Source organism: Chelmon rostratus, chromosome 1 (assembly GCF_017976325.1).
Source record: "Chelmon rostratus isolate fCheRos1 chromosome 1, fCheRos1.pri, whole genome shotgun sequence".
Classification (NCBI taxonomy): domain Eukaryota; kingdom Metazoa; phylum Chordata; class Actinopteri; order Chaetodontiformes; family Chaetodontidae; genus Chelmon; species Chelmon rostratus.
Genome location: NC_055658.1, coordinates 31,643,413 through 31,652,374, shown reverse-complemented (window position 1 = coordinate 31,652,374; position 8,962 = coordinate 31,643,413).

Sequence of the window (8,962 nt, the reverse complement as noted above, 5' to 3'; positions counted from 1 at the left end):
AGAGAGGGTTTTTTTCCTCGGGCCACTCGGGTCCTGAAGCAGTGACTTTACACACCAGGCACAGGCACCGAAACACTTCACAGTACTTTGTACTGCATATTGATTTGATTTGATGTGATTTTTACATGTATGGATAATAAAAAATATAGAGAAAATGTGTTGTTTGTCTTTTTTTGAGAATTTTACAACTAAAACTTCTTTTATTTGCTCATTTCAGGATTTTTGGATATATAAATATCACATTTCAACCAAAAATAAATCAATAAATACAACAGAAATAAAGGATTCAGTATCTCTACGCTAAATGTTACTTCTGGACAGCGTGGAGACGACTTTGAAACATCTAGACCCCTCAAGTGGAAAATATAATTTAGTGAAAATTACACAGAATATAAGTGAACAGTTAACACGATGGAACCAATAAGAATAAATAAAAAGAAATAATAATCCAACTGTTTCTTAAATCCTGCCACAGACCTCAGTGATGGTTGTAGAATCAGAAGGCTACATGCTCGCAGCTTGACAGTTAACGAACCACTTTTAATAGTTTGAGTCTCAAGTTTACAAACTCACAAAGGCGACAGTGTTGTTGCATGCTTTTACATGCCTTGATAGGAAAAGGGTCATGCACGCCACGAGGAGGCACATGTGCACATATACACATTCGGGTACCGTGTAGCAGCACTTCTAATGGCATCACACTGTTCCACTCATCTACAGGTGGCAGTAATGCACCAAGACAGGGAGAAAGAAGACTGCTAGCCTGCAAACATGGATGTAAACAACACTGGATTTAAAATCCTTTAAAAATCTGCTTTACAAATGTTTTATGAGGAAGAAAACGCACTCGACACGTTTGTTCGACCTCAAGGATTCACACACTGTGTTGGTGAGAAACACTGGATGTGAACATGACCAGTGGTGGAACATGTGTTCAGATGCTTCAAGTCAAAGTGAAGAAGGTGTTGCTGGAGTGTGATCTTCAGGACGGAACCAGCGAATATTTCATCCAATCACCAGGCAGCATTAGGCGAAGTTTTGTCTGTAAATAACCAACCTCGCCTGCTGTTTGATGTGGGACTGACTGAGATCCTGTTTAGTGATGCTGTTACACTGTATGACTGTTCACCAGCAGCCTCCCCCTCGACATCAGCAGTAACTGCCACCAGCATCACTGAGTATTTACTACACTGTATTTAACGTGCCTCAGATCTCACAGTGAAAGCTTTGGTTATTCATATGTAGGTATTAAAAAAGAAGATACAGGTTTACAAACTTTACTCAGCTGTGGGGAGATTATCGGCCGTTTTAAAACACAAAGGTCAGGCATTTCAACGACGGAGCTCAGACAGACATTTCCCCTGAAGCATGACAATCCTGTGTGACGTTAACGACGCCAGCTACTTAAATCTTTTGTGTTCAGTTCACAGAACTTATAAAGGTTGAACTCAAATAAAGGGGATTTGCTTTTATCTAGTTTAAGATTTGGAAAATGCTACAGATGTTTGTCAAAAAATGATTGAATTAAATCATTGAGCAGAAAACGGTGTTATTTGTGGTTGTGCTGCGCTTTCTGATGATGTGAAACAGACACTATTGAAAAGCTTTTTTTTCCAATTTTCCAGAGAAAATCAGCTAATCTTGAAACATTCACTCATCAGAATATGTTTTTTTTCCATAATTTTTATTGGGATTTTTGTTTCCATTCAACAAAACAAAACAAACACGAGACAGGCGACAAAACAAATACGACAGCTCTCACATGAGAGACGAACATGTAGCATAATACACGATACAAGAGGTGGTGGATCAGTCTTTCAATGGATCAGTCTTTCAGAGCACAAATGTAGCTCATAGTAGTCCTTTTAATAGGATGGATGAAAGGTCTGGTCCGATGTAGTCCAAGAACGGACGCCACATTCTGTAGAACTGGTCCACACGATGATGTGTGACGTTGGTAAGATATTCTAAAGGGATCAGTTCAAAGTTATTTTGCGCCAGCCACAGACAGAAGGAAGCTTGTCACTGACACGGTGCAAAAGAACATTTTTCCTGGCTGCAAACGTAAGAATATTGTACAAAACTGCTGTTTTCAAATTGTCACTTGGAAGACCAAGAATCGAGGACAAGGGGTCCATTTCTATCTTAGTATGAAAAATTCTCTCCATTTCAACCCAATATCTCTGAAGTTTATGACAGGACCAGAAGCAATGTGTTAAAGTTCCCACATCAGTTTTACACCTGAGACCCAAAGAGGAGAGCAAGCGGTTGAAGAGATGTCTGCGCTGAGGGGATATGTGTAATCTGTGTGAAATCTTTAGTTGTATTGCTCTTGTTCGAGTGCAAATTGAAATCTTTTTTGCATGAGACCAAATGGTGTCCCATTTTATTCTTTATTCCATGGTCGCAGACAGCTCCTTCTCCCACACACATCTGACCCCCCGTGTATCAGTGGTAGAAAAACCATTAAGTACACGGTACAATGAGCCTAATTGCTGTTGAAACAGAATTTTCTCAACAGCCGATGTTTCAGGGTGATCAATAAGAGTTGTACTATGAATAACTAGTTTGTAACTGCTCGTAAACTGTCAGAATGACATTAGCTTGTCCTCTGAGAAAAGGTCACTGAGAGATTTAATATTCCTTTTAGACCATTGTCGAAAACCAGGGTCTGAAGAGCCTGGGGTAAAAATCAGAATATGTTTTTTATGTAAGAGGTCATACTGGGGGAGGGGGGGCTGTTGGGTTGGGACTGCTCGGTGTGCTTCTTCATGGGATGAATGCAATGATCACGAGGGCGGCGAGCAAACCGACAGTGAAACCCACAACCTTGAGCGCCTCCTTCTTCTGAAAATAACATTACCTCTCTTCAACCACAGGAGGGCGACATTCACCACATCAGCTCAACCTTTTTACCCCCTCGTTGCTCTTCCTAACATCTCCAGACTCATTCAAATGTTTGTTTCTGTCCTGTTTGTGGTAGAAGTCCATGTTTCCATTGTTGTTCCTGCACCCTGACGTTGTTTTCCTTCACCACATGTTGCACAGAGTCCATCCTTCACCTCAGCAGCTGAACGTATCGTCTTCGCTTTAGTTTCCATGTAATTAAAAAGAAGTATGTGTGTATGTGAAATATGTGAAATATGTGTCACATATTTGTGCGCTTCGCTGTCATCCTGTCGGGTTTATTTCTCCATAGGAACCTGCTCACTGGACATTATCCCTTACACATTATCTGCAACCTAGAGCGCATATATTTTGAATTTAATTATGAGCAACAGGAGACCATCTTACAGCCAGTAGAGGGTGTTCATGCTGTTGAAAGTCACCCATAATACACTGCATAAATCAAAGTCTTTCAAAATTAAATTAAATTAAATACAAACAAAGGTAGAGGAAGAGAACTATGGCTGACAGTCCCAAGTTTAACAGATTAAACCACTGAAAATAGGTCCAAGACAAGACAGATCTAACTGAGTTCACCTCGATTCACAGTCATTACGAGGTTGTGTTTGTGGAATTAACACCACCTTTTTGTTTGATCATTTTGACGTCTGTCTCACTCCCATGGAGGCTGTCCTTGTAATGACTCACGCCATGCACGTCGGTTTTTTGTTAAGTTTCCCATAGGGTGTTGTCTTTGCCTGGTTTTTGTCACATCCTGTTTTATTTTGAAGGTTCATGTCATGTGTCTTTGTGTTGCTTTACTTCCTGTGTTTTCCGTCCTTGTGATTGTCTGATTGTTTCCACCTGTGTGTCATTAGTCCCTCCTTGTGTATTGAAGTCTGTGTCTTCCCCCCTGTCCTTGTCGGGTTGTTGTCTGCGCTAGCTTGTTGTCTTGTCCCCTTGCCGTCTGCCACAGTCACAGTCATAGCCACACCCACAGTCACAGTCATAGCCATAGCCATAGCCCCCTTAGTAAGTGTTTTCCTTGTGTTGTCTTGTTCATGTCCATGCAATGTTCCCGGTGAGTGTTTCCTTGTATTGTCGCTAGTCCTGCCACATTTTGTGTTAGAGAGAGTTTCTTGTGTTGTCTTAGTCTTGTCCCCAGCTCCGTTCATGTGTGTTCATTCCCTGTGTTGTGTCATTGTTGTGTGACTCCTTTTCCCATAGTGTGTTGGTTGTTGGTAGTTGGTTTTTGTTGTATTAACTTTGTGTTTAATACATTTTTGAATCTACGTCCCCGTTGTGTCTGCATCTGGGTTCCCTCATAGTTTCCCTAAGTCTCCACTTCCTGGCCATCTTCACCATGCAGGTTGTTGACGTGGGATGGTGGTCGGCTCACCTGCATCAAAGCGGGCCCTTGCTTGGACTCCCCTCTTGTCACATCCTCTGAGAACGTTTCTGTCATTATTTATAAGGATTTGCAATCCACTGCTTATTCTTTAAATTTCCAATAGAAGGTTTCAGGTAACAAACCTGTACAAAATGCTCATTCAGTCTAAAGTTTCTCAAGCTAACTCTACAAGGAAGTAAATGCACACCACAGCGATTAGGCAAACCTTTTGCACGAATTGAAAGCTTTAAAACTTGAATGTGTGCAGGTATCTGGATACAAGTAGGGTGCGGTTAGGACGCGGTCCAGTTCACCTGAATGTCTTCTTTCACATCCTGACACTGAGAGTTCATTCTCATCTAACCATCAACGTCAAACCTCCTTTGAGAATCTTTTCCAAGAAGCAATGAAGCAGTCCTGGAGGCTGGTCGGGGTGGGGCGCCTCACTCTGACTGTTTATGTGGTTTGTCCTCGTATTTATCACCATCTCCAAATTCATCTGTTATCCAGGCCGGCTGGACTGTAACCGCAGAGCTGAATGTTTGGAATAATTCATTTTTATGAAAAGCCTTCGTTTGATCCAATCAGTTGCTTTCAGCTGCAGCATCCCTTCGTGGTGAAGGTTGAGTCACATGCTGAATGGAAAGTGAAACAGAAAGCTGCATCTGCCTTTACTGAGCACTCCGACCACTCTCTCCCATGACACCAGGGCCTCACAAATGAAATCCTGTTTGCATTAGAAAGGCGTCTTGGAATCTGTCTCGTTTCAGCTGATTTGGCTCTTCACAACCAAGATCCTCCTCAGGTGGGGCGGTTGGTGATGTTGGAGGCTCCCGCCCACATGTTGCGCTGCTGCTGTTCGTGCTGAGGAATACAGCTGTGCAGTGGGAGGAGATATTTCAGGCGCTTCTGGTTCCAGAAATAACAGTCCCATTCATTTTTCACCACAGACACATTACATGACTCACGGTTGGAGCTCTTCTACTGCTTCAGTCAGCATGAAAGTCTGCCGCTAACGCTAATGGTGCTAACTGCGTTAGAAAAGATCTGGTTCTTCTTTGATTAGAAGGTGCACGACTGTGTACATCAACACTTCAGAGGAGAACTAAACTACGACTCCCAAGGTGCATTTCAAGGTCTGGTGGTTACATTATCCAGGAGAGTCCTGTGTTTCTATAGGTCAGAAATAAATGGAAAATACTGAACACCTGCTCCCACTTCATAACAATAAACTGTCTATGTAAATGACTCAAAGCAGACATAAAAATATTCACAATCATGTTTTTAATTGTGCTGTGGGCTGCATTAACTGTGACATAACATATCTGTATCTATAAGGTGATTAACTGATGCTGATTGGTGCCTGACTCACTGACTGTAGATCACATGAGATCAAACAAATGATTTGAACTTCATGACTGCAACACATTTTTTAAACAGTCTGATTGACAAAAACACACAGAGCAAAAATGGGATCGTAGCGGCGGGTGTCTCCCAGTGATCCAACTGGTCAACAAACGGCTGCCTGGCCTCAGTCTGTCTCAGCACCTGGCAGCAGTTGGTATTTAGCTCTGGACCTGCTGGAGCGATAAACCAGCGCTACACATGCCAGCAGGCAGGTCGTAGTCAGCGTTAGGTTCACAGCCAGATTCAGACTTGGGCCGGACGCTGAAATGGAAATGCAAATAAAAATAGGTAAAAATAAAATGTGTCAGATCAGACAGGAGCTCAAATACAGACCAGACGTTCTCACAACGTGAAGTTATCTTCATTCATTTCTCTCATCTCAGGAGAAAATCACCTCGTTATCCTGAGGTTATCTTCAGATGATGACACCGCTGATGACGTGGATTTGCTTAATGTTTTGAGTTAATAAGGTGGGATCTGTCTTACTGATCAGTGCATCCATTAATCACCCAGGCAGAACCTGGATTGTGTGTTTTTGTTGGACATACTAATCAAAACACTTGCATCGGTGATAATTAAAGGCCTGTGGAGTTTTTGACCCCCTGTAGTCCGATGGAGCTGAGTTTCTAAGGGCGGGTACGGGTTTTATTTGTGACCCTGCAGGTCCACGAGGACACACATGCACATGTGGTGTCAGTTTTGTGGCATTCTGCTGATCACCAACAAAGGCTGAGAAGAAGAAGACTGCAAACAAACGTGGGCGTAAACTATGTAGGACTTAAAACATCAGCTTTAAGAAGGTTTAATGAGGAAGGACATGATTTCAACATGTTTGTTAGACCTTCAGGATACATGCAGTTTGGTTTGTGCAGCTGAAAATACACAGCAAACGTGTACATACAGGTACACACTGTGTGTGAACGCACACTCACCTTGGCTGTCAGAAGCTTCAACCAGGTGCAAAGGCCCCTGGGAGATGGAGCGACTGGAAGTCTGGGTCACAGCTCCTCTTCTGCTGCGATGGTTCCCTGAGCCGGACCTCATGCATCCCTGAGAGCACCTGGTTCCAGGAACGCCAGTCTGACACAGGATGACTGAGCAGGTGATGTACACCTGCAGACACACGGAGGTGGAGTCACTCTGCCTTTGATTAGCAGGCCACAGCTGAGTCATGTGATGACTCTGGTGACTCAGTTAAAACTGGACAGGCAGTGTGGACGGTGGCAGGATTGTTAATTTTTCTATTTTTGAGAGTGAGTGTGTGAATATCTCTGAATTATTTGTTAATGATTATGTAATATTTAAAACCAGTATTTGTTTTGTTCCACATTACCTCAGCGTAAGCACCAATGAATTCAAAAGCCTCCAATCCAAACCTGAACTGGGCCTTTGAGCCGGGGTAAGTTTGCACTGTGCTGTCCTTCACACACCTGTGACAATATGATGATGTCATAGTACTGCTGTCGATGTGATGCGTGACCAACTGGATGTGTTTTCACTGCGTACACCCACCCGTGTTCGATGATGGTGTAGGCGATGCGAGAGTTTGGGTTGTCATAGGGAGTGGCTCTGCAGGACTCCACAAACAGCTCTGTGTTGGGGATGGAGGTGGTGGCCTCGATCTGCATGAACATCATCTGTTTGAGGTTGACCTCCACCGGGTACGAGCCGGCATCCTTCTGCTTCCTGAAGCGCCGGCTCTCGTAGAACTCAAACTGGAAGGTGAAAGCGCCGAAGCCCTGCTCTGTGAAGGCATACGGGTTTTTGTGCGTGAACCCCAGGCTCAGGTTGGTCCGCTTGGGATAAACGCACGAGAAGACGATCTCGACGTCATGTCGCCTGGAAATGATTTCGTTTGGGTCAGCAGATGTGATCTCGTTCTTGAAGACGAGGTTATCTCCATCCTCCTGGATGTGAAAAATCAGAAAATGGACCATGATGCAAAGAACAAAGGTACGTTTAAAAGCTCTGCACAGTTTGCACCGGACACCTCAGATTCACTTTGAGCTGTAAGGATGACAGCTGAACCTCTTCTCGTTTGGGAAACATCTTTGTTGGTAAAAAGTAAACACAGATCCACGTTTGAATGCTGTAATGTGCTGTAACCAGTTAAAAGAGAATGACTGCACAGTGCACTTTATATTCTTTATATGTGTTTGCTTCTCTTTAATTTTGAAATTCCAGTTTTCCATATTGTAAGTTTATCATGTTGGTCTATTCTGTACAGATTACATCTACAACCCTGATTCAAAGAGAGTTGGGACGCCGAGTAAAACATAAATCAAACAGAATGTGATCACCTGCTGATCCTTTCTGACAAACTCAACTGAAAACAGCACGAAGACAATATGTTTATCCAACTAAAGACTGGGAAAGATGTGGAACGCTCCAAAAACACCTGTTTGGATCATTCCACAGGTAAACAGGTTGATTGGTAACAGGTGAGAGTATCATGATTGAAAGGCTCAGTGGTTCACAGCGAGGATGGAGCGAGGTTCAACACTTTGTCAACACGTGATTGGATGAAGCAGATTAATACCTGGACTCAGGAACACTTCAGGAAACATTCATTTCACTTAACATTTACCATTTTGCCTGTTTTCTCAAAACATTGTGACCTTTTCTAAGATTTTTTTTTTTTGAGAAATCTGATAATAATAATATTACAAATTAATTCTCCAGATGATTTCTTTCATAACGTTGCCTCCAGAACTCAGTGTGATGCACCAGATGAGATTTTTCCTCGTTCTTGGTTTTCTTACATTCTCACTTATTTTTTGAGCTGAATACACCAGAAATGACCATTTATACTGGAGCATAGATTATTAATGATTTTAACCTGTTAAAAATATTGATAATTATTTATTAATGGCTCAATGAACAACAATATAACATACACATGAACTGAAAGGCCCCAAACCTTTAGCTAACTGAGGCTGTCAGGACAATAGAACAGCTGACCAGAGGTATGTGTATCTTGTGTTACAGGTCAGCAGGTTGTACCTCCAGTGTGGTCCCACAGGTGTTCAGCGACGTGATGGCGACCAGGTGAGTGCTGTTGGAGTATTTTTTGAGGCTGCAGGCAGCATCGCTGAAGCCCTTCAGATGTAAGTTCTTCTCATTGCGTCTGATGAGGTAGGACTTCTCCACTTCCACTTTCATTGTGGTTGCACTGCAGTGAACGACGGTATCTAAACAGACACAAACACGCTGTAGCCTGATTTGATTTTAGCTTTCGTGTATGAAACAAATTAAAGGTGAACGGACCGTGGTGTCCGA